Source organism: Colletes gigas, unplaced genomic scaffold, assembly GCF_013123115.1.
Source record: "Colletes gigas isolate AHSC1104 unplaced genomic scaffold, ASM1312311v1 Colletes_gigas_Sc00007, whole genome shotgun sequence".
Classification (NCBI taxonomy): Eukaryota; Metazoa; Arthropoda; class Insecta; order Hymenoptera; family Colletidae; genus Colletes; species Colletes gigas.
In genome coordinates this window covers 4,886,357-4,913,865 of record NW_025106636.1, presented here as the reverse complement: position 1 = coordinate 4,913,865, position 27,509 = coordinate 4,886,357, and the positions used below count along the sequence as shown (strand labels likewise).

The 27,509-nt window shown below is 38.7% G+C and overlaps 1 protein-coding gene across 5 annotated transcripts in view; it reads right to left on the bottom strand.

Moving 5' to 3' along the window:
- LOC122396466 (octopamine receptor beta-2R-like) overlaps nucleotides 1-27,509 on the bottom strand; it is a 166,867-nt gene that overhangs the window by 49,695 nt on the left and 89,663 nt on the right. For 4 of the 5 annotated variants that reach the window (XM_043394907.1, XM_043394912.1, XM_043394911.1 and 1 more), the window contains exon 1: nucleotides 21,087-21,965. The exons of the other annotated variant lie outside the window; for it this stretch is intronic. The gene's annotated coding sequence lies outside the window, so the exon portion shown is untranslated. Of the gene's footprint in view, nucleotides 1-21,086; nucleotides 21,966-27,509 lie in introns of those variants that run through there. 5 annotated transcript variants of the gene reach the window in all.

The window sequence follows — 27,509 nt, the reverse complement described above, 5'->3', positions numbered from 1 at the left end:
GTTTCACGTCCATATCCAATCATTGTATCAGCACTGGTTCAATTCCGTTTCCAATTGCGAATTCTCTCCGCTCGAATACTCTGCCCTTTCCTTTCTAATTATTCCTCCTTTCCAAATGGAATTCGGTGTCGAAATCCGGATTCTTTGGCTCGAATCACGGAATAAGAAATTCCCCGATTCTCAACCACCTTGGAATCGCAAGGCATCCGGTATAAAAGCACCTCGAAAGACTTTCTCAAATATAATTTCGCCCGGAAGCGAGCGAAAAGTGGCTGCGAATCTGATGGAATCACAACAGGTGTTCATGAGCTGGAACGGTCGGCATAATGCCTTTCAAATCAAGTCGGAAGCTCGGATTTTCCGCACGTTCGCATGCAAATGCATCCTTCCGATGAACGGATCGCGTGTAAACATCGCGCGAGCGGATTATTCGCGTGTTACGTGCCTGTCATCGCTGTTAATCGATTTTTCTTCGGTACACCAAGTCACATCCTTCGACTTGTCGGCTTCTGCGCTCCGGATGTCCCGTTGAACTCCGCCGGGGGATTTCGGAGATTTGGGGGATTTCTCAAACGTGTTTACGAATCTCTTTCCTCTTGAGATTACGTTATTGACATTCCTGATGTCAAGTTTTAAGTGTCTTCGACGACTTCGTTACGATTTATTCAATTTTGACTGTCTTCTGAGCTTCAAAAATGAGTCCTGAAGTACGTGAGTCGTGAAAGTCTTGGAATTCTTAATGGTGAGTTGTGAAAGTCTTGGAATTCTTAATGGTGAGTTGTGAAAGACTTGGAATTCTTAATGGTGAGCCGTGAAAGTCTTTGAATTCTTAATTGTGAGTCGTGAAAGTCTTGGAATTCTTGATGGTGAGTTTTGAATGTCTTGAACTTTGATGTTGAGTGTCATATGTCTAATAATTTACAAATATAATAAATATAAATGTATTTGTTTCGACATGGTTTTCATTTGTGACCGGTTTCTTTTTCATTCAGCCTTTTGGGGACCGTTGATATTCTCGAATTTTCCATTACTTCCGATCCACAGAGCAGCTTCCATTCGATCGCGCGCCACGGATGACCGCAAGCGTCGGATTTTTCTCGTTGAACGAAGTATCAGCCTGGAAACGACGAGCGCCGCCTGTCGTAGCTCTTGCAAAACGCTCGAGCACTAATCCGAATAGGTTTTGAACGGCGATTCGACGGTGATCGGACGATTAACGCGGGAACATTGGCGTATCGGGGCAACGTTAAGTCCCGTATGATCGTTAAGCCCAGCTGGTATGGCAAACGACTCGATAGCGTCGGGCGGAAAAGGAACCTCGAAAAAAATTTCGAAAAACTCGCTCTTTTCTCTTCCATAAAGACTGGTATTTTTTGTACATACGCATTCTTTGCTATCGATCGATACAGACACATAAAAGGAGAGAATTCCAATGACAGAGTAAATTCTGCAAAAAACATTTTCGTTCCGGTATTAGTTTCTCGGCTCTTTTCAGGGTATTTTGATAAATTCTTCTTTTTTTAAATGATTGAAACGGTGTTGTATTGGTTTGCGTTAGTAAATTAATTACTGGAAATATGAACGAATTCCGATTCTTCGCCTCGAACTTGTGACATGTTCTATGAACATTCGTTGGAACAGATGAAACTTTGGACCTTCAGCCGGACGATTATGCCCTATTCTCTGCCCCTTTGTCGAGTAACTGGATTTGCTGAATCCCAAACAGACCATAGTGGATCTGGTTTGCTTAATTTCTATAGTAATTACCACTTCGTTTCTGGAAACAAACGGAAGCGCCGGATCGAGAAGTTGGGGACAATCGGGGCGTGATTAGTGACATGTGGCTCAAAGGAAAATTTAGTTAATTTGCAATGTCCTCGTATCAAAAACAAAAACACCCTAATGTTCCAGAATTTTAGAATTTTAGATTCGTAATATTTTCAAATTTTTCAAGATCATAATATTAAAAATTTTAGATTAAAGTTCCGAGTTCATACTATACTGTTTCAACTATGTATCTCGATGTTGAATTAATTTTTCCAGATTCCACTTATCGGAATATCTGAATAAAAACTGGCATTATTACGCGATGACGCAACACCTCATGCATTAGGCATGCCAATAGAAAAACTCGATGAATTAGAAATGTAATTTTACAGCATCGTAGTTATTTCCACGATCATAATGAATTTCCATTTCTTTAAATATTGAAGAGAGAAATATTTAAATTCTTGAAAAATCGTCGACTGAGTAGAATGCTTAGAGTGGTTAACGATACAATGATACGAGCGAGATATAGTGACACATCCATCGACTACGTATGTACCTGGATTCCGAAATAATATTATTCGTGCGATTTATTTCCCAAATGGAGCACCCTCCGAAATTTATTTTCCTAGATGGGGCATTCGTAATCAAATTATTCGCTATCTTCGTTCCAGCAATTACTCATTGTTAACGTTCGTTATTATTACTGGAAACAAACAGTGACCGACTCTGAGTCATGTAAAACAGAACCGTCGACCGCGAAACAGCCAGATAACGCGAATTTTAAAGATACGGAAGAACGTGTGGCGGATAGGCGTTAACATCTCCGCGAACGCTCGTTTTATTATGACCTATGACTATTCGATTGGCTATTATTCACTTTAGTGGAATATACCCACTCTCTTCTATTCAGGGTGTCGCTATAATAAGTGATGAAATCTTCCAAGCGTATCCTATTCGTCTTAAAAACGGAGCAAAATGTTACTCTGACGTTAAAATAGCACTCACCAACAATGGCCATCTTTTACTTAAAAAATTTAATATTTAAAAGATAAAATTTAATTCAGCATTAATTTAAAAGCTAAAGCCAAGTGCTGTTTTTGAAATTTCAATTGTTCATACACATTGGAGCCTGAACGTCTCTAACGAAAGATAAAGTCGTGAAAAAAGTGAGATACGCCATTTTGGCTCGGGAGAGCAGCGCTCGTCTTAAACATGAAAACAGGTTACGCAAACATCAATTCTTCTTTCTTCCCGAAATATGAACACACGTTGGAGATAGAGCTTAACAAGCAGGCCAAGTTTAGAGTTAGAAGTGCTCTTATCTTTCTCTATTGTCGAAAGTACGTAAGTAACAGCACTTTGTAATCGAATGAGTCGGCTTAATATTGGAATCAGTGTATACTCTTGCAGGTATGGAAATTATCAGTCTTTATCTGAGCGTTTGATGGTTCAGATTGCGTTTATCAAGATGACAATTTGTTCTAACATCGAGTGGGCGGATATCCTCTGCACTTATGGACTGGCTAATGGAACCATGCATGATAGAGTATCTATCGAGAAATCTTTCCTTAAAGTTCCAGAAATGCATCCAAGATCACTGTTCACTGATTTTGTGAAATCTTTTTTACCAAATTTCATGTAGTTTGAAAGGGTTTGACTGCATCCAGATTGTGTCTGATACAGTTGTGAAACTTGATTTAGTTCGACCTCGAAGTATTTCATTTTACGTCACCGTCGGGTCGTAAAATATTAATTTAATATTTCGATTATCTTCGAATGTAACGACATCATTTTGTTAATCGAATCCATCCGATAATGAATGTTAATTTACATGTTACACCAGCTCATAAATTATAAGCCCATCAGAAATAAATAACAAACACTGCACGAATTATACAAATACCTCCATTAAATCGCGTAACACTCCATAAAAGCTTCTGGGTGATATTATTCAATAACATTCGGTACACCGAACCACAAAACATTAATCCATTTAATTTTCTAGGGAAAGCATATTTTCAGTAATTCTCGAACATCGTTCCCCAACATTTCTCTAAATCGGTTTACAATGGCAATGTACTCCACAAGTTTTTCAACAATGACCTGTACTCGTACGTTGTTAATTGTTAGAAATTTTCAATGCACCCATTGTTCGATCGAAATATTTACCTTACTCCAGCAACATCGTTTATTTAATAATTTTAGAAAATAATTAATCAAACAACCTAAACCATAATAGTTCGAATAATATTTCTAGTAAAATTGAAAAGCTTACTTTTCCCAAAACTCTTTTTGATACGAAATTAACAAATTATAAAAATTCTCGAAAATTTGATTCCAACCTTTGTACCCTCTTTCAAATTATTTATTTTAACAGACATTTTGTTCTAATTTTCGTCTCGTTTGATGTTCCTTTTCAATGTTGGTCCTCCATTGAATTTCTTTCCAATTCTCAGACCTGTTCTATTTTCTTCTAATCTCCATGCCTTTCAAATTTTTTTCCTTAACTTTCACTATTTCTACCATTCCGCCCCATTTTCATCCCCCGGAATATTTTCACAAGGTCATTAAGGAGCACGGGTCTCCATAGTGAAATTTCCAACGACGAAGTTTGCTGACAGAAGTCACTGTACAATCATGAGGTTATATTTTCCCCCAAGGTTCGCTTTCCAACTGTTATTATTTCCACAATTTCTCTTCCCGATGTTACTCTGTCGTCGAAATAAAAACTGTCTGTCTTTTGTCCGCGGTTACTACAATTTTTAAACCGAACAATTTAATTCGTAAAAATTCTTAAATATACTCAAAAAGTGTGCTTTTAGGTTATTCAACGCTGCTTTATAGTGTTTTACGATTTTTAAAATTTATTTAGTGGCGTTTCAGACTCTTTTGGAGGCTCTTTCAACACTTGAGTTTTCTTTCAACAGTTGAATTTTCTTTCAACACTTAGATTTTCTTTCAACGTTCGTATTTTCCTTCAACAGTTAGATTTTCTTTCAACATTCGAATTTTCTTGTAATACTGAAATTTTGTTCACACAAGACACAGAGGAATAATGTTAGAAAAAAAGGAATCAATAGACATCGAACGAGAAATGGAAATTCCTGGTTTGTAGGCCATCGAGTCCCACAGATAGAAATCACTTTTAAATTACAGACGACTATATTGACACAATGCTATTGTTAATTGCCTGTCTGGCATTCGCTATACCCGACACACGGTGTTCAGATTAATTACCGGAATCTATTACGCGAACACGTAGTCGTCAATCAAGATACCTTTTGTCATTGCCACGCTTCGACTCTTGGCATTACAGTATCCGGGGAACAGCTGTTCCGAGAAACAAATAACGCCCTCGGTAATTAACAATCCTCAGTTTTTCCATTACTTTTAGCGAAATCGCGTTTAGGATCTGATAACGGGAAGAACAAGCCGTCGAGACGCGAATGTTCGTTTGTCGTTGTCGCGAATCGATTTGCGTACGTTCGAGCGATTCTCGGACTTTGGAATTGCATCGCTCGGGAAACTTTCGACCATCCGTTCGATTCAGCAGTTTTAAAATGGATTCCGATTGAAATTTTCATCTCCCTTGCGGGATTCGTCTTCTTATCCATCGATTTCCACTTTCTTGCTCTCCACATTTCCCATACCATGCACAAAAGAATTTTTTTTTTTTAACTCACATTTAATAATCTATATTATTTTAACCTTTTTGAGAGGAAATTTATAATTTGCAAATTTTTTGGTGGAACTTTTACGTGGCTTTAAACGACTTCTACAATTTAAAATTGCAAATTTATTCGAACGTAGGAAAAACTTCATCGTCGATATATGTATTTTATTTAAAGGAACGAACGGTGGTTGCAAGTAAATTATGTGATTCTAAATTGTTACAAGTGTTTGTCAGAAGCACTTAATAGCCGTTTGCCTCACCAATTAACGTGACAAAAATTCGCGAACCAGGAAAAGCATATTTTAAGTCGTCGCTCGAGGCAGCGGGGATTTTGGGCGCGTGCCACGCATCATTTTAATGACACGTGTGTCTCCGTATGCCTCAGCCCGATTTTAATGCGAGTTTGGCACCGATCGAGCGCGAAAATCGCAGCTTGTCACGATTTGAAAATAAATTCTCCGCGCGTCTTCGAAGCCTCGAATACACAATCACTGACTCTCGATACTCGAGATGCGAAAAAACTGATCTAAATTGGAAAATTCATAACTTCGAACCTTTCGATTCCGCGTCAAACATTTCCTTTAAAATTTTATTCCGTCCGTAGCGCCTTGTTAGCACTGCCCGTTTTGAATTGTAGATTTTAAATGTTACCTCCGCAAATTTGTCCAACAAACGTGGCGAAAATATAACGAAAGTCGATGGGAATACATTTTGCAAAAAAAAAATTCACCGAACAATTGAAAACGAAATTGGACATATTCCGACTGTAATATAATTATCGACGCTACGGTCTCGCGGCGATAAAAAAAAAATTAATAATTCCGTTACGTACTTTTAACAAAATTCAGGAAATCATTTCTGGCGAAACGCGAAATTTTATTTAAATAAAAGAGTGAGGTATATTAATATTTTTATCAATTTTCCTATACTGACTCGTTGTTTTAACAGCTTGAATAAAATTCGGATTCGTTCTTCGATATCAAACATTATTTTATATAACGAAAAATTCTATTTTTTAAAAACTCGACTCGACGGTTATTTAAATTTTCTCTCGACGTTCAACATTTTCCAACGTTGGTTCCCTAACTTTCGTAACCCCCCCGCTGCTTTATGATTCTTCTTTGTGTCAAACATTTCCTTTCAATTTTCATCCCCCCGTCCATCGTTCCTTCTTAACGTAGTCCGTTTTGAATTGTAGATTTCGAATTTCCCGCGCGCGCGCAATTTTGCTAATTTTTCCAATAAACGCAACGAAGATATCGCGGGGTGGATGCTGTAGTATATTTTAAGGGAAGTTCCACGAATGATTAAAAACTGGATCAGCCTTATTTGAATACGCAAGCATTCGCGGGACGAGTTGGCTCGAAAGTTGGATGGCAAGGAATGCAAATTCGAATATCTAGAGGGAACTGGTCCGAATCATAAATTTAACCAGTGAGAGCCAGAGAGTAGTCGGGGATCATCGTTGTTTGAATTTTCTTCCCCCACTATTCGATGCAGCGTGCATTGTAAATGGGCCCGCGATGTCTATTTTTGCCATTTATTGTTAGCCCGTCATCTATACAGAGCTAGCCACTTGTTTACAATAATTCCTCTATTATTGTTTCGTTCCAAAAATAAACATCCGCTTGGCGACACTCCACTTGATGAATTGTTCCTCGTGCATTTTAGAAACCCCGAAAAATTACCAACAATTATTCCAAACATCGTTTATCATGAAAAAATATGAAAAATCACTGTTTCGCGAGAGGTGTTATTTTTTGAAATTATTTTCTGAATTTTTAATAGGTATGGAAATACAGTAAATAAGGCTCTTTTTTAACAAGCATTGATTTCTAATTTGTATACTGTTGCCCGCGTGTATGGAAAAGTTTTCGAACCCGAGTCGAAACCATTTATAGATTTCCTGTCTATGAAAATTTAGTATCCCCGGGCAGAATAGATTACAAAGTTTGTTATCTGTGCTTCTCTCGAGCCGCCTGGGGATTTCGTTGCACGGGGGACACTTTCCCGTCGTTACGAGTCTGCAGTTTTCCCACGACAGTTGGACGATTTATTCTCCCGGCCATTTTTTACGAACGAAACGCCGCCAAGTTTCGTCGCGTTTCCCGCGGCATGAAATACAATTCCGTTCATTTCCGGTTGGATCCGGGGCTCTGTTGTCCCCGGTGCATTCGTCCCGCGGATTAGGGGTGGATTAGGGGTATCCGTGTCGCCGGGGTTACGGATCCGCAGGCGCGAACGCATCAAGTGTTCCGCTTAAGCAGTCGGTTTAGTTTTCGTGCAGTTTTTTTTACCAACAAAGAAACAGAAGATTCGAGAATAAAATATCGACGAATAAATGAAATTAGAAAAATTTGCTAAAAAAAAAAAAATAGACGATCAAAGTGGAAGATTTTAACGAAAAATGAGAAAGCTCCAAATTTCTAACGCGAAGTTAAACGATCCGTGGTGTGATAAACTGGCACCATTTCCTGCCAAACATGTGGCCCGATGAATCTTAAAATTGCAATAACCTAACACGTTTCAGAAAACCGTCGCAATTAGCAGCCACGACATCGTGTAGTAATTGATTTCGAGCGACGGACTTGGTTGGCAGCTTCCGCGGTCGCAAATTACTCATTTCTAGGCCGTTTTATCTGCACACGACCGTGCACAGATAATCGTGTAGTTTATTTTAAAACGCTACCGCTGTTTAACGAAACTCGAACCAAAGCAAACTATTAATTGAATACGAAACTCTTCCATTAAAATTTTCCTTTATTTTAAAATATTTTGGCTTGGAGCACCGATCTTTGCTTTCGACAAAGTATAAATCATTTTCAAAAATAGTCGAAACACTCGAAGGAACGTAAGTGTCGAACGACGAGACGAGAAAATGGATTCTGTCGTGATATTCGACTTCTCGCGATCCATCATCGACCAAACAGGAGCATCGGTTTATTTGCATGACTCATCCTATATTTTGTAGCACATCGAACGTACAGCCATAATCACCATTTATCAGTATCAGCTCATAAGTAACAACCACTTATCTGCGCACGAAATAATGCTCTAATAATCGTTTTATGACGCCATTAAATTCTTTGGTTATGTACTTTATCTAATCTGACCGACGTGCAACGTTTAAAACCGGTTGGGCGCGTTTCAAACAAAAGTGACGATTTTAGAATCTATTTTTAAACGCCCCACTAATACGATAAATAGAAATTTACATTATATCTGACAAAGTAATGGAAACATTCATTGGGAAAGGCAACTACTTGTAGAACGTCCGATGAATTTATAGAAATAATTTTGTGACAACCTGACAGACAATTCTACGATCGTTCGTTCCACCTCCATATTCTACATTTTATACACATTTTTGATCAATGACAATTCTTGTAATTTAATTACAAACGTCTAAGTATTGTTGCCTAGGAATTTCATTTACGTTGGGAAATGGAACCACCTGATTCTGAACTCTAAGTAACGAGTTGTACCGTCAGGAAATTGAAAACACAGAGTGCCAAATCTGACTAGTTGGGATCCAATTCTTTTCAGTGTTCACCGTATGGCGTATCGCGTTGTTCGTGCAAACAGCTTTTGTCGAAAATGCTCCATTCCTGGAGGATCCAGGCGCAAAAACAATGTGTACATTGTTACGCGTGACATACGCGCGCGGATCCTAGTTCCCGGAAATTCCGCGCGTCGGGCGATAATATTATGGCACTGTTCGATGCCACGAGCGTGAATTAGATCAACGATGACGCATTTAAATCAGAGTAGCCGATTTATATGCAACTCTATGACAATTTCAATTGCAAATGACCAAAATCGAAATAATAGGAGCAAATCCTGTACGTCAGGTGAGCCAAGATGGCGCTGTTGAGTACTTCGATCGCTAGTTAGATGGTCTATAACTTATTTCAATTAAAACGGTCGAATAAAATGTGTTTTTAGACTGTGATTTATTTGGAATATAATGATCAATTTAATTCTAATTGCAAATTACCAATGTTTGAACTAACGGGACTGAAATTATGCATGCCAGATGGCACTGTTCGATGCCCTCAGGCGCAAATTAGATCGATAATGACATTTAAATTACAGAACTCGATTTATATTCAATTCCCTAGCCTTTTAAATTGAAAATAACCAGAATGAACGTAACAGGACCGTATATTCACTCGTAGAGAAGAATGAGCTATCCAACCTCCAAATATCAGTTGCCATTTTATTCGATCTGCATTAGTGTTCGATCAGATTTAATTAGAAATAAAATATTCTATGCGATTCCATCAAGTTCATTTCCAAGTCTATTCATTCCTTTGAATACGCTATCGCTACTCCATTGCATTAATCAAACTGATAGCGAATCTTGTTTGCTTTTGATACTGTATCTTTTATCTATCGCTTAACTTCTTTTTTCATGCGTATTTTTTAGATTATATTACTTATTTTTTATACTGTATTTCTTTTTTTATTATAAATGTGCAAGAATACAAATTTTATTCGAGGTTATGTTACCACAACGACCATTTTCAACAGACTCATCCCCATTTGTCTCTCAGTGAAGTGGCGGGATATTTAAACACTCAAACACGTTTAAATTTTAATCATCAAATTTTATAAGATTTAACGAGAGAAAATATTTTAGAAACGTAACCTTTTGTGAGACAATATTTCGCTTCGAGAAAATAAAAATTGATACTGTTTAAAGTCGTTCGAAGAAATTGAAAAGAATGTTTATATAATTTATAAGAATAATTCACCCAGACCAGTTCCTAAGCATAGCTCGTAGTATCGGAAATAAGTACGGTATGGTGATGTTTATTGATAGCACTCAGCTGTTTTTGTTTTGGCAGGCGGCGCGAAGACACACGGATCCACGAGGGAGCCGAGTGTCGTCATCGTTTTTATTGTTATTTTGAGCGTTGTCGAAGGTTGTTGCATCGACGACCCGTATCGAATACTCCCGATTCGCAGTTCGTGCGTCTGAACATAAATGCAGACCTTAACACATGCGTTTGAACGCCTAACCGATTCAAAATCCCAAGGAACAATGCAAATACTACGAAAAGACTAGAAAAACCAATGATACACCTCACTGATACCAGTGACAACTGACTATGTACCTGGACGACACAGTATAGTGCATGGAAATTACTATAACCCTATGGAAAGATGAGAAACACTATCATCAAACCGAGTTCAAGGATCCTAGACAACACTTGAGCACGACGTTAGGGGATTCACACGATCCACATGGACAGGTGGCCGAGATTTAGGTCAACCTGAGCTTAACCTTCTCCAACTCGAGCTATGCATCTCATTAATATTACTGTAAATTGATTCTCGTGCCCGTTCGACTCCTCGACGAAACCGATACTTATTGTTCATAGCATTCGAATCGCCTAACGTCCACCTGCGGATCCCCAGAGTTTCGCGACGCGTGTTCGCGAGCCTAGAAACCGACTAAACTGTTATTTTCAAGACAATTATTCCGCGACGGAGCACACGAAAGTATGAGTCGCATAATATCGGTTCCCGCGCTCTCTCTAATTGCCAGATAACCGCGGAGTTCGTTGCTTTGTTGCTGAAAATTTCGCGACTACTCCCATCCCGCTGGTTGCCCCTGTCGGTTCCCATCCGGGTCGAAAATTAATACGGGGATTAATAAACTTTTAATTGATACGCCGGGCGCACGAAATCCGCCGCTGCGCGTTAAGTTCGAGAAGCGGTCGAACGAATTGGATTTAATGAAAATTGTTACCGTTCTTGACTATAGTTTTGCAAACAACATTGTTGAAGTCATCGTTAAAGTGCTTTGGAATATTATTTTTCGTTTGTAATGTTACCTCAGTACTAACTCAGACCTAATTCACATAGAGCTATCATGGAGGGAACAGAAACTTATTCATGGAGCTACTATAGGGTTAATAGAGACTTCTATAGAGTCTTTATAGAGATATCTATGGGACTACTATAGAGTCAACATAGACTCATTCGTAGAGCTACCATAGAGTTGATAGAGACTTATCTATAGAGCTACCATAGAGTTAATAGAGGGTTATCTATAGAGCTACCATAGAGTTAACCCCTTAACGTTCATGCTGGAGTCTGACTGCCTTGAAAAACGATATTTGTTTAATCAAATGGATTAAGGGATGATAATATTTGTTTTCCTTCAAATTATACGCCGAATACAACATTGTAATTAACAAAAACCGCATTTTTAGAAATAAATCCAATAAAGAAAACTGATCATTCTTGGTTAACTCGAAAAATATGAGCGTTAAGGGGTTAATAGAGGGTTATCTATAGAGCTACCATAGAGTTAATAGAGGGTTATCTATAGAGCTACCATAGAGTTAATAGAGACTTATCTACAGAGCTACCATAGAGTTAACAGACACTCATTCATAGAACTACCATAGAATTAATAGAGCCTTTTATCTATAGAGCTACTATAGAATTAATAGAGACTAATTCATAGAGCTACCATAGAGTTAATAGAGGCTTATCTACAGAGCTACCATAGAGTTAACAAACACTCCATAGACCCATAGAGCTGACACAAACTAGCATAGAGCTCCTATATAAAGTCAATAAACCTAACACAGAGTTACAAATAACCATAGTCCCAATACATAGCTAACAGAAACTTGGTTAAGCCTACATTATTAAGCTTTGGATTCACTGATTTTCTGTCACTTAGTGGGGATACAAAGTCACAGCACGATTAGAGACGTCTGCCTTAGATCAGGTGCTCCAGCTTGTGAACCACAACAGACACAAAGTTTCTAGCTTGAGTTTCAGCTTTGCAGATCCAACATAGATTCAAGATAAACCTCTAATATACATCTAACATTTTAGCCCTGAACCATACTCAAAATTCACTGCGTTAACCCACGATAAAACGTTTCCACGCATATGTTTCGTGTTAGATAACGACACAGTCGATTTACAAAACAAACCAGGCGATATTTGTTGACTACATTTACCGCTACTTGACGCTAAGTAAGAATGAAAATGTGTCACGCGACGGTCACCCGTGTCGTTTCAAATTTATTTCCTCTCGAGCCAGTTGTTGGACGCTATATCGCCTAAACCGTGGAAGACATCAACTTCATATTTCTCGTGCGGTATTATGGTTGACTGGCGGAACCCGGACCATAAGCTTTGGAAAATGCAATTCATCGCGCGAGATATTTTTCCTTGTTTTTGTTTCGCAATTTGGAATTATTTTTGATGGTTGAGTCGAATGTGTAACTCGTGTCCCACGTATTGATGTAAATTTCTATGTTGTGTGCTCGATGTTTGTTTGTCTGTTAAGAATTGACTCTACTTGACTGACTGATTGCTGCTAACATGATCATATTTGCAATCGTATTTATAAAACATGTTGCATCATGTTTAACATCAATCCTCAATCGCAAATCCTAACGTCTGATAACCATATTCTATAATATTACATTCTACTATAAAAATATTAAATGTAGATTTTCTTTTCAGTAAAAAATTGTTCCTTATGTTTGAGAATTACTGAAAAATATTGCTCCAAATTATTTAGTATAAAATTGAAAATCACCAAAAAACTTCTTGAAAATATAAACAGTTCAAAAATTGAAATTATAAATTTGAATTATAAAATCGTCTATTATATAATTTTTTCGAGCAACTATTCATCCCTAGAAATGATTTCAGCTAAATATAACCGCCATATTAAATTAATTTTGTTGAAATACCGTTGCTCCAATTAGGAACGAATCGAGATTTGCAGGTAAAATTTAAGTGTAAAACAGAGTATAGAATAGAAAAGGAAAAATTTTCCTGCCATTCGTACGACCTATTAGGATACGAAATTAGTGTACTGCAGTGGCCCTCGCGGTGCCAACTGCACAGAACAAATGTTCTTGGCGTCCCGACTTTCGCGTCCGACGAGCAAATTCGCGGTTGCATTTCGGATTTCACGCACGCAACGCGTTGCATAATCGAAATTACCTCAACCTTGCGTGGCGCATGAATCTTGGCCAAGTCTTAGAATGCAAACCGCCGCTTCCTTCCGTCAGAGAAATTCTTCGAAACTCTTTTATAAAGAGAAAGAAACGCAAAGCCACCAGGAACACAAGAATTACATCATAATTGACGTTACTTTTCGAGAGGCTTTAAATAACACAGGGATTTTCTTTTGGCACAATTTACTGTCTATAAACATATTTTTTAATCTCATCGTATCGAAAGATCGCTGAAAATGTTGGAAATATTGTTATGAACACGACGAGAATTAATTCAATAACTATTTAAAGACCATGGCTGCTGCTAAGTCTATTTAAAACCACCGAATTCTCCGGTTTCCCTGACAGACAAATTTAAATCGCATCAATGAACGATCGCAGACACTCGAACGTTAATGGAGGAGCTACTCGAACGAAACGCGATGTCAAGTTCAGCCTGAAATAGAAACGCAAATGATTAATGCACAAACTACATATTAGCTCCGTGAAAAAGTTCCGGCATTATTCTCATTCACTATTCGCGATGACATAACGGAAACAAACAAACGAGATCAATTTATTTCACGTCCATTGTTACGCAGGACTGTTTGCAGAAAATCCACGCGTTTAAATCGAAAACAGTTTTAAATAATTCACAGTTGAGACCACGAAACAAAACGTATCAAAAAGTTTGCCAAAAATAAAAAATTTAAAGGATAAAGCAACCATTTTTTTCGTCCATCTTTGCTGCATACAGAGACTGGAAAAAAATTGTAAACGTACGCAAAAAGCCAATTAGTTGTATGTAACGAACACGTAACGTGTTTGTTTTCCCGCCCTTTTCCCCCCGCGAAAAGTTCACACGCGTCGCGCAACAACCGTTCACGTTTTTATCGTCGTTTTCGCCGGGCTTCAAAGAACCATTTCGAACGATCGACCCTTTGTATCGAGGCTGTAAATCCCGCGAGTCTCGTCGCCATAAAGGACGACGAGAATTTTTGTAACTCCGTTCCGGATCGCCAACGACGTTTATATTGCATTTATTTTTTCGTCGAGATCCCCTTATCGGTTCCACGTCGGCCGACTTTGACAGTGCTCGTAACGTTTTCATCTATTTTTCCCTACGAGCAGAACGAAAATGGCAAAAACGCTGTAATCAAATATGGCGTTTAAATTACTGGCAACGAGCGCGGTGCACGTCGGTCAGGCGACTTCGATGAATAATAAATGCGTTTCAAAAAATGTTACCGATAAACTTTAGTACGATTCCATGAATATTTAGTTGTATTTACTTATCAATTACGCCCATTAATATTTATAACCGTGATTATTTTTATTATTCGATTCCGTAGTTGAACTCTATGAATATTCATCGCGCTGAGAAATCATACGTTCTTCTTAAAACTACGTAGGTTGTGATCGATCGTATCGCGTTACTTATCGTATATGAATTAAGTTATGAAATTAAAAATATTATGCTGCGAATAAACTGAACGTATGTTTTCTGTGACTTGAAAAGAGCGAAACGACAATGGAACGATCCTCGACACTCGAACCGACGCGAGAAAAGAAAAAAACATCGGTTTACACATTTCATTCCGTTAAAAAAGAACGTCGTTTTTGTAATCGATAAAATATCCTGAAAAAAAGTAAATCTCGTCCGTGCACTTCGCTGAACGAGAATATCACGTTCACCGAAGCGTGCTTTATTTATTTCCTTGAACGCGGAAAGCGCGAAACGAGCCGGCAAACGCGGAAGAAAAGCGTCGTTGAGCTTAACTGAGCTTATTCCAAGCTCCCTGGACGATCTTTATTCAGATACTGCGTCGGGGACAATTTCCAATTACACTAACTGCGCCATTCTCAATGATTTTTTTTTTCAACCATTCAAACTGCGCGCTCTTTTCCTTCTAGGGACATTTGGAACTTTTCCCCTTAGAAAACAACTTCAGCTACAGTTCGTCCAACGAGAAGATAAACTCGTAAATTTGCCACGAAATTTTGATAAATATCTTACGTTTAATTATTTCTAGGTTATGTGTTCGATCCTGATTCAATTTTTAAAAAATATTTCCTCGCCAGAGGCGGAGAAAATTCTGCGAATTCGCGACGTGACCCGATATAAATTTTTATTTCGCCTACGTTTTTTTTAATAACTACGTCCGTACGCTGAGCAACGGTAGAGTTTTGTTTCATATTGAATTACTGGGAAGTTAGATTGCCGTATCTCGCAAATTTGTGATTGGAGATTCTTTAATTACCTTTACCCTGACGGGGAGAGAGAAACTTTTACGCGCTGAATTAATGTGATCTTCATCGCGGTGCTCGTAAATTATGAAATATCGGTTTATACACTTTATATTTTTACTGTATTATCCGCGGACTGATTGCTACGAACCCTGATCGCACGAATTTAAATGAATGTTCGTGCACGGGCATAAATCAATCATTCGAATCGTTCCGATTATCATAAAGATTATTAGTTTTACGTTATCGAATGCATTAAAAATTATAATTATTTCCACAAAATCGGTATTCTATACTTTCTGTCTGATCAGGAAGAGCAATCGAACAAAATTTTAACAGGATCGGAAGGAAGGGAAGAAAGTTATAGGGGAATCACAAACACACAGACTTTGAGTATTATATTGGCAATAGCGAGGGTATTATGGTATTTTGTTTGTGGTGAAACGCACTGTGTAGAATGCACTCGGTGACAAATAACCGGTGGAACACTTTTATTCCAGCTGTCACGCGAAAACGGTATCGTGGCCCGCGATACGATCTTATTTGCTAAATAGAATTTTCCTGAGCGACGCGCGCCAACCAGGTAAACAAATTCGTTCTGCCGACACGACATCGGGAACCAATGTCACCACTTTCCACGACTAAATTGAAATCGACCGACCGACCTACGCGAAACATTCCCGTTCGATGCTCGTTCACGACGATACTGACGTTCGTGCACATGGCCAGGTTAGGTCAACGTCGCCTCGAACGGGGCACACCTCTCACTCGGTTCTCCTTTTTGAAATTTAAAACAAATTTGCAAAACGAGAGGCTGTAATATAATAGAAAATAGTCAATGAAGACTCTGAAGCCTTTTTGCGGTTGAAATTCGTGCGACGCCAATGCGGTACCAGCGCTCTCTAGCGGCTGAAATTTGTACGACGCCGTACAGTGGCGTCAGCAGTCGTAAAAGTGTCCGAAAAAAAAATTTTGACGAAAATAAAACATATTGTAATCGAGAGAATTTTTCTAATCTTTTTTCTTTAATATACAGGGTGTGTTATATGAAAAAAGATTACAACATATTTTTGGTAGAAAATTGTAGCACAAGTAGTAATGGAAGGAGATTTAATTTAAGGTTGTGGTATTATTCATCAATTTTGTTTTAATTATTTTCTGTTGTAAGAACAATTGAAATACGAGATAATATCGGAACTATTTGTGGAAACTGTAGTTATATCCCCGACATGGAGTGATAATCGCTTTACACAATTGACTGTGTCTATAGTATCCCAAGTCTATTTACAACAATTACCAACACTGGTTACTCGAGCAGACATAATTTGCATTATTGGCCCCCTGAAAATTCACGTCGACAGCGAACAGTGATGTTTCGGTATCGATGGTCTCTAAACGTTTAATCAGGTGTCATCGATAACGTAATTATTGGATCGCGTGTTATTTACAGTCTTGTCAATTTAAACGATCCTCCTTTAAATGATGTTAGGATACTTATTGATTGAAAAATTTTCAAACTATGATAAATGATTTAATAAAAATAACAATTCTTTTAATTGTTATACAAATTGAAAAGAATGTGTATAAAATATTTTAAAAAATTTTCAAACTATGATACATGATTTAATAAAAATAACACTTCTTTTAATTGTTATAAAAATTGAAAAGAATGCGCATAAAATATTTTGCTAGTACATGCAAATTCAGTTGTTTCCATGTACTATGTACGGATCGGAAGTTGCCAACGCCTCCTTCTATGAAAACTCTTTCCCCGTAGCAGTAATTTTTCAATCAAGTTTGAACGCGTCCAGAAAACAATGGAATTTCATACAAAGAGTGCAATAACGTTTCGACGAAAATTTGGTTACGACAGACACGTGAAAATAAAGTTGTGCTTTTTGCAAAAATGAGAAATCTATTGTTATCGCTACAGGGGCCTTCTAACTTGTATCCAGAGGAAACGGGATTTTTTCGCGACTTTTCCTTCCGCCGTTAATATTACTGGAATTACCTCTATGAAAAATGTATTTTTATTCTTACAAAATGCAACAGTTAATTATCAGTTACAGAACTTTCTAGCGTGTTCGATTTAGTATTGTTGGTATGGACCGCTTTTGATGAAATATATTTCTGTACAAAATAACAAGAAACTTCGTGTACTTTATTGTACGAAATTTTACAACATTTTACACAAAGTAGAAAAATACACGAAATAATTATATTAAATTTGAATTATTCCAGAAAAGTATAAATTCTTTTAAATGATTGTTAAAAAATTGATATCTAACAACTATTTCTGTCGTTCTTATTGTTGTTGGGTGAATTACGTTCGTAAGAAAGGAACTAAAATAACAAATAAATATTTTCACGATTTAACGTAAGTTATAGATCGGCACAGAAATTTTGTGGATCACGATCTCGTCGATGTTCAGGGTCCAACAATGAAAATAAACATAAATTCCTTCGCGTTTGTCACCGGGCTACGGACATTCGAATATAAACATAAATAACGTACTTTCCCATCCCGCGTTTCTGTATAATTTTATCACTCGCATCGACGGACGACAGCATTACTTCTTTCATTATTCAAACCGAAAGGGGATATATTAATTTTGTTTATAATTCATTAACATAAAAGTAACGGAATTTGTCCCGTACTAACTGGACGTTTAAATATCACCTGAGATCATAAAACGCGATCGAATTACCTCGAACAAAATTTATCTGCTATTTCGTTTCAATAAAACGTGGAGGATCACTTCGTAATAAAATTTAATAATTCATCATAAAACAGCTTCTCGTTTAACAATAATTAACAGTACATCTACAATCTTACTTATTTTCCAATTTTCTTTTCAATAAATTGCAACTTAAATTTAAAATTAAATCTGTTGAATTTGAAAGTATCGTTTTACAAAATATCTTCTTGAAATTGCAGATACAGGAACTATGAAACACTATGCCTGACAGAACTCTATAAGTTCTGGTAACCAAACAACGAAGAAATAATAAAAATGACTGTTTTCGTTGGTTTTTAATGGACCAAAAAATTAGTTGGGCAGTCCTCCTAAATAGAGTAAATCTAGTCGGTCAGAAAATTCGAGGGGAAAAGCTAAAAAATGTATGGGCCCATCCTGGTAACAGAGAATTGATTACAGTTTAAAACCTGTCCGCGTTGCAGAATTTTTCTCGCCGCGGAAAATCGACCGAACGCGTTTCCACGTGCCGGTAAACCGAACTCCAATCAATCCACCTCGCTGAAACTAAACCGCTGACTCTCTGTGTCGCATAATTCTGCACCAAATAGCACGGGTCCCTTTCAACGCGTATTAAGAAATTGATACGAGATCCATGAAAATTTTGAACGTTTCTATTCCCGCGTATCGAGTTCCCACGCGTTTCTAATTACTCGTACGAAAAGTTACGTTTCGGGTGAAATTACTCTAGGTTTAGAGCACTCTGAACATGGTCTGGTTTCTATTAATAAATTGGACGCAGATCGATCGAGAGCCACCGATCGAAACTCAATTAGGATTTCTTCTTTGTCGTAATGATTGTTTACTCTGATCATTTCGACGTTGACAGCAACATGCATTCGCAATAGAATTTCGATTTTTTTTTTTTATAAATTTGCTATTTAAGTTGCATTTTTAGATCCGCTAAATAAATTTAAAAGAATTGCTCAATGATTTTCTACAAAGTGTAGAATGTTTATATACTTTTAGAGTAGATTGGGTAGAATGGAGTGAAAGACTTATAGTGAACTGTAGAAACATCACATATATGGGGTGACAATTCTATTTCTCTTTTTATTCTCGAGTCCGAGGTAAAATGGTGTCTCAGAATGAGATAAAGTTTTTCAAAAGAAACCAGTCTAACAAAGGACCAATAAAATAAAGATGAAAACAAAAAATTAATACAAATTAAATAAGAATAAAGTAAGGTAAATAAACAGTAATGTTTTGACGAGAGTCGAGAAGTTCTTTTTTAATTCAATTGTAATGTAATAAACAAAGAAAAATGTTGGTTGGTATAGTAAAATTGATGCAATTTCTAATAATAGGAGCACACGGTAAATAAATCGAAGGAACAACTTGGATATGTCCCTAGGAAATTCATCGTTAATGGAAGACCGCATCTAACGCGTGCCAACCGCTGATCAAAAACGTCCTTTAACCGCTGGAAAACCGATTCAATGATCCAAATGCATCGTGTATCCAGCAAAATCTATCCCTCCCCCGCAAATTGGCCCGTGACACTAGCCAAATTCCTCCCCCAACGACCGAATCGCTTGCCAGAACTCGATCATGTTTCTCGTCGAGATAGGATAATCGATAAAGATCGATCATCCGTCTGTAACTGTCCAGCACTGAACGCGATAATTAATTTGCAGACATTTTGGTTTCGATCTGTATCGAACATTCGACCGTGAAACGTTTAAAAAATAGATAATAATAAAACGTGTAGCCAGGGTGTCCTAATTGCGACTCGCTACGATTGATTTTTATAGTCTGAACGAAACGATTTTAGGCCCGTCCGCTTCGATTCTGATGAATCATTCAGGCTCGATGATACGTTCGCAATAAATAGTGTACCATCGCGGTGTATAAATATCCTAAACAGAATCCGTCAACATATGATTCTAGAATTCCTAACGGAGCAATTACATGACAGTCTTCCGTGTGTCACGAGAATTTAAATAAACATTCATATGCATACATAAATATTTATAACAAACAACGACGCACAGTGCCATGTTTAACGTGCCTAGAGCCTGGGTGCTTTCGGGCTGATTGCAACAATGAAATTAGAGACCTAATGACAGTTCCTAATATTAGACTTTTCAACACCTGACATAGCGAATCAAAGAAAACATGTATGACTGAGTTTCTATAAATTAAAATGAGCTGTTCACTAGATCCAAAATGTACAATTTTCTATAGGTTCAATGGAGAATTTTATAATTTGACTATTTAAGAGTCTGTGGCAAATACAAGAGCCTAGCTTTTTCGTAAAAATAACTCGCGACGTAAAATTCTCAAACTTGTAAATTAACTAAAGAGACTAAAGTGAATTCAAATAAGGTATTCATAACAACTTGTACACGACTCTACCGTGATTATTGTGGTCACGTTCCAAACCTAAACACGGCAACAAAATCGTCCTGGTGACATTTCCTAGCGTCATACTCTTCAGCTCCAATACAAAGACTCAAATTAAATCCAATGTACTCTCATCGTTTAGATTAAAATAAAATATTCTCTATAAATCTTGCAACAGTAACTCTGAATCTTTCAAATCCCAAAGGAATGAGACTACAAGATTGATGACCCTACTGAAACCAAAACATTAAATCTCTCAACAGGACACCCTGGCACTAACGAAGAATTCATGCATTCCTCAAGGACATTTACCTGCAAATCCTAGCCTCGAATCCCAAGAAAAAACGTAGTTTTCCCACACACTTTTCACGGGACACTCGTTTTCTCTGGCTAGCAACTGCCTCTCACAAACTACCACTGCTCACGAACCCCGAGTCAGCGCGTCGCGACACGTATCGACGGCTACCACCGAGGACACTGGACGTCTCATTTCACCCTTCCAGCACTTTTCCCGCCAAAAACACACCGACGACACTGGAGTCACTCCCTGAATAGCTCCATGGTTCCCCGACGTCTGCCTTTCGATGGAAACACCTGTTCCTCCGCTGCTCCACGCGTCCTGAACAGCATGGACAGGTCCTGATCAGAGTTCGGAGGATATCCTAGGGTCTGCCAGGTGGACGGGACCCAGGAAACACATGAACCATGCGACACACACTGATTCCAATCCCCGATCGACGAACCTTTGCCTCCAAAAGGTGTACCTCTCAGGCTAAGCCGACAATGAGGGTTATTGCACTCGTCCTGGATGACCTGGCCAGGTCCTGATCAGTGTTTAGAGGCTGTCCTACGGTCTGCCAGGTGGACGGGACCCAGGAAACACGCGAAACATGCGACACACACTGGTTTCAATCCCCTATCGACGATACTTTGCCTCCAAGAGATGTGCTTCTTAGGCTAACGTGGTGTTGGATAGTGTAACAAGGTCCTGGTCAGTTTTAGGGGTTGCTTCGGAGTCTGTCAGGTGGATAGGATCCAGGAAACACGCGACACACACTGGTTCCACGATCCCCCCTCGATGGAACTTTGCCTCCAAAGGGTCTGTCTTTCGTTTGTTGGGGTTGGAGAAGTTCGAGCGACAGAACGTGACGAGCCTAACCGCGGACGGTCGATCGACAAAGCTCGCAGCGTGGCGGGTCGACCGCGACTGAATCGAGCAAGTCGACTCGGTTTGAATGAGAGTGGCTGGCCGACGAAGAGGGAAAAAGTGGGGTGGACAGAGACGGAACGCGGCGTCGTTGGAGGGGTGCAGGGTGGCCGGGGTGGGGAGCAGTCGCGCGACAGAGAGAAACGGAAACGTCGACGGGCAACAGAGAGAGAGGGGGGACGTGGAATCGGGGTGGCAGATGAGGCTTTAGGCGAACGGGGAAACCGGAGTCGGAATGTTAAGAGAGGACGAAAGGGATGAGGGTGTAATCAAGAGGGAATGGAAATGGTGAAGAGATAATAGGGATTTGAGGGCTGGATAGAGTAGGTAGAAGCATTATCAGAAAACATGTGTGGACGGTGGCCAAAGGAATACAGAATTAGAATGGAATGAAAGTGTTATGGCGATCAACGACTGCCCGAGAGATACACCAACGTGGAACTTGGGGTTGAGGCGTTGAATAAGGGTGGAAAAGACGAGAATCTTGTCGAGTAGAATTAACGTTGAGACTCGTGATTCATTCAGGATGAGAGGAGTAACGTTGTAAAATTATTACGATAATATTACTTAATTTCTTGCTCGGTGAAAAAGTTCCGACGAAGAACCGTGGACAGGTTTGGAGCGTTGCATTAACGACTTTCTTCTATTGTTCGACTCAGAGCAACACTCTATCAAGGAAGAAAGAAGGCGGGAATAGTCTCGCCAAACGGGATAAATAAGACGTACAATAATTTATGCTAGACAAAGGGATTTTCTTTGAACGTGGAAAAACAATAAACAGGTGGTAGAGAATTCAACGCGGTAGGTGGAAATTAAATGAATTACACGCCGGGAACTGTAACCGAGTCAAAGGAAACGGTGAAAGCACGAAAGGTGAGAAATTCAAGAAGCAAGTAACAATCCAGAAGTACGTTCGTTAATTATATCCATGGAAGTTTATTCGCGTGTAATTTATTTTTCTAATTTTATTTGACGTCCGTGTCGCTCAAAGTTTCATTGAGAAAGATTTCCTGGACGGTTTCGAGGGATTCTGGGATATCGAATGTGGCGAATAGATGACCGGGAACTTTCGGAACCGCTTATCCCTGAAAAACGTTCGATTATCGAGATTCCCATAATAGATGTTATACTTCTAAGGACACTCAATCCCCCTGCAACGTACAATATGCTGCTCTATCGGGCTCTCCTGAAAGACCGCAACACCGATACTCACGCATGGCGGAGAGCCGATCGAACACAGAAGTTTTTAAAGCGACACGCCTATTATAATGCCACCAGCAGTGAATTACACGCCGCTGGCAGCTGAGTTCTGTATCTCCTTGCTTCTACAGAAGCCTCATTGTGCCCGTTGGGATGAATGGTAGGGACCGTTCTCATTTCTTCTTTCTTACTTTTCATTTTTCATTTAACTTGTTGTATCGAGACGCCCCTGAAGAGGTTTGCAAGCATTTCTGTCACGAAATACCACGCAAAGTGATAGGTAAACAAACATTTTCAAACTGTGTTCGACTGCATTCAAACAAAGTATCGAATTCTAGAAAGTCTGTCAATTATTCAATTTAATGTTCAGACTTGTGGAAATAAAAAAATGTAAAGCACACACGAAAGGGGAAACGATGTTCGTAATTCGACCAAAGCAATGCAAACAAACCAAGTGTGGAACTAAAACAATATTCTCATCTTAATCACATCACGGAATACCACCATGCAGTCAAACTCTTTCGTACTACGTGAAACGCAAACAACGTTTCACGAACCAGAGAAACGAGACATTTTAATTAATTCAATAACGAATAGCGCTGCAAGTATTTCGTGCAGTGCATTATCGTCAAAGAAAAGTTTAACTATAGAAGCTTTGAAGTTCATTGCAGTTTGCGTTAGCTCGGCCGTGAGTGCAGTGGATATCCGCCCACGCAATGTTGCAATAAATTGCCATTTCGATAAAACCTATCTCAACTATCTAACTTCTAGATAGAAACTGATAATTTTTCCGCTGGATACTAGTAATACTAATTCCAGTGTCAAGCTAACTCTTCCTACTATAAGCATTATTATTACTTTTAACAGGAAAGAAACGATAACAGTTTATATAAAATATTTGTATTCGATACGATATAGGAACAAAACAAAATTGAAAAGATAAAGGTAATCTATGTTTTATTGCAAATGGTATTGTTTAAAGGAAGATGCTACGCCAATGTTTTTGTTCTTTAAGAAACTCTGCATTCTAACGTGGCTTGCACTTTCGAGTAACATTAGTGTCCGATTCTAAATTTGGTATACAATCTGGAAAATGTACCTCTGCGGACGTGTTGGTTCTAGGATAAATATAATTCTTTATATAAGACGTACTCAAGCTGTTTCGCAACTTTGTACGCTAATGTTGCCAAACGACTGGTAAAATGACTATTATGACATGGGGTGCGCGAATAAAATCACAAAACAAACATAAAAATACGTAAACTGTTTGTTATTCCATTATCATTTCTAAATTTTCGTGATCAGTTAACTTGCTTCACAATTTTTTTCGTAAGTAAAATTATATTTAGGTTATGTCCAACATGGCCGCCACCATAGGGGTCCTCGGTTCAAAGACTTTGAATTATATATTGTTATTTACACTGTTTTGGGTATTGATTGATACTAATATTTTTTTGTTTTATTTAAATTTGATTGTTAGACTTTAAGTTTTGAGATTTTGTAAGCGACCACCGTAAATTTCGTGATTAGTTAACTCGCTTGGCAATTTTTTTCATAAATAAAATTATGTTTAGGTTATGTCCAACATGGCCGCCACCACAGAGGTCCTCGGTTCGAAGACTTTGAATTATATATCATTATTTATACTGTTTTGGGCATTGATTGATACTAATATTTTTTTGTTTTGTTTAAATTTGATTGTTAGACTTTAAGTTTGGAGATTTTGTAAGCGACCACGTAAATTTTATGATTAGTTAACCCGCTTGGCAATTTTTTTCGTAAGTAATATTATATTTAGGTTATGCCCAACATGGCCGCCACCATAGAGGTCCTCGATTCAAAGACTTTGAATTATATATCATTATTTACACTGTTTTGGGCATTAATTGATACTAATATCTTTTTGTTTTAAACTTGATTGTTAGACTTTAAGTTTGGACGTTTTGTAAGCGACCAAGGGATATTTTTTCTAATGAAAATAATTCGTTCAGGACGGAAAGGATTAATCTGATCCTCGAAACGGGCTAACAATAAATACTCGTCGTATCGGGGACGTCGATCGGAAGACAGAAACGTGTTCATTGTTCGATACCTCGTTTATGCGCGGTGCAACTATCGAACCCCGATAACGCGAGAACGTGGAACGTCTGGAAGTTGGCAATCGGCCGCCGTATCGTGCCAAAACGTTCGAGTTTCGCGGCGATATATCGATCTGCCTCGAACTCGACCCCTCTGGTCAGCGTTCCGCGGATTTCCACGATTTAAGGGGCGACCCGGCGAATCACGTTTGAAAATTCCGGGGGGCGATTCGTACCCGCCCTTTATTCGAGAGACCGGGAAAATACGACGGTTTAATCGTTTCGTAAGCGCGACGGAACTAACGGCGAACGCTTAGAGAAAATCTCGCGCATAATTTAATCGTCAGAGAGACCTTATCGGTGCCCCCGCTACGGTCCGCCATTTTATTATCGCGAACCTAGAACGATTTCAACGATCAGAGCAATCCTGAATACTGTCGAAGAGACTTAAAAAAGTAATTATATCAACAACCATATAATTTGTAAAAAGTCAAATCACCCCCTTGAAAAAAAAAAAATTAACGATAGTTATCGAAAAAATTTTAAATAAATTTTGACACACGGCTTTGCATATGTAACAAACGATTCGATCTCGACGAACGTTTTTATGTAAATACCTCTCCGCGAGACTAAAAAATATAACTTTACGTCAAGGGGTGATTTCAACCCCCCCCCTCCCCCCTGTAACCGGAATTCAGCGCGAACGAAAAATGATTTTTCGTCGCGGACGGACTTGAATGGATTTTTTTTTAATTTCCTGGGGTTTCCTCTTTTCGATGGACGTCGCAAAACGTTTCCAATTTCCTTACGGACGATTCCATAAATTTCGCGCGAACCTGACGCCCGAAGTGCAAAAGTCACGGACGCGGCTCGTTCGTTTTGCAACGATACCCGACGATACGATTATCGATTCGTCGGTTCGATCGGGGGGTGGTGGTCGTTTCGCCGGTAGTGGGGGAGAGGGAAAAAAAGAATCGACGTAGTTGTTAATTTTAACCCTCGTTGAATGGAAACCGGGGGGGAATTGCGTCGCTATCGACGAATGCAATTACGCGAAACTTAATTACAACCTGCAGATACGCGATCCATTTGCCGGTGTTGACACATACCCGCGACTCACTCTCGCCGTCTAATGATTCGCTGCGATTGTTCGCGAGCACGATGATAATTCCCCCCACCGTGGGAGGGGTGAAAACGAAGAGAGGCGATCGTCGAATTACGAAATTCGAATTCGCTGATGCGGTCGGGAACGGAGTTGGACGAATTTTATTCGCGACTAACGAACGCAAAATTTTCCCTCGTTAACCGGGAATTCGGGGAAATTTTGTTAGCAAATAACGTACGAAAACGTTAGATTCGCGAGTAAACGAAATTTTCAATTACACTCGCCCCAGGATATTTGTAAAATTAATGATAAACGTCTAGAGTCGGGTGCTGGTAAATAAACGATGGAGAACGAACTAATAAATTTGTTTTGGTAAATGCAATAAATTTTCAATGTGTAAAATAAAATTAACGACGAATGTTGTTAAGTAAATGATGGGGATATAATAAATTGTTTTGGTGGACGTAATAAATTTCGATGGGGTGACGAGAGTTGGGCTGTTTGAGATTGTTCGTTCGGTGTTGCATGTATCCGAACAGTGGATGGATTGTCGTTCGCCGTTCGAAAAACGGTACATATGAAATATGAATATTCACGAGCGCCAGGTTCGCGGTGGTTTTTGCTCGTGAAACTTGTTCCGCGGCCGTGACACGACGGAATCGAGGCCTATTGACATCTTAACGTGTCAGCTAGACTGAAATTATGCGGCCAGCCGCGAGAGCGCGCCTCCGATGTCGCGAGCAATTTTCACGGCTCCCTGGAATCGTTTAGTCAGCGCGCGAAAAATCGTTGCTATACTCAACGATTCCCGTTCCCCGTTTCAGTGCTTCTCAAACTTCGCTTTCCCATAATTGTCAATCGCAACAAATTTTTAACCCCCCGCCTAAATAAAATCTTTATTTTTTATGTATAATTCAAAAGTATTTTATCTATACAAATTATTATTTTTCCAGTCCACTCTCTAGAGTAGAGTTCTTATTTTATAAATATGATTTAACCCACCCCTTAGAATAAAATTCTTATTTTTTAAGTATGATCTGAAAGTACTTTATCTATTCGAATTCTTATTCTTCAAATTGTGACTTCGAAACGTTGGAAAACACTGCTTTGCACCGATCGAGAAGAGATGGTTCCGATTTATTTTA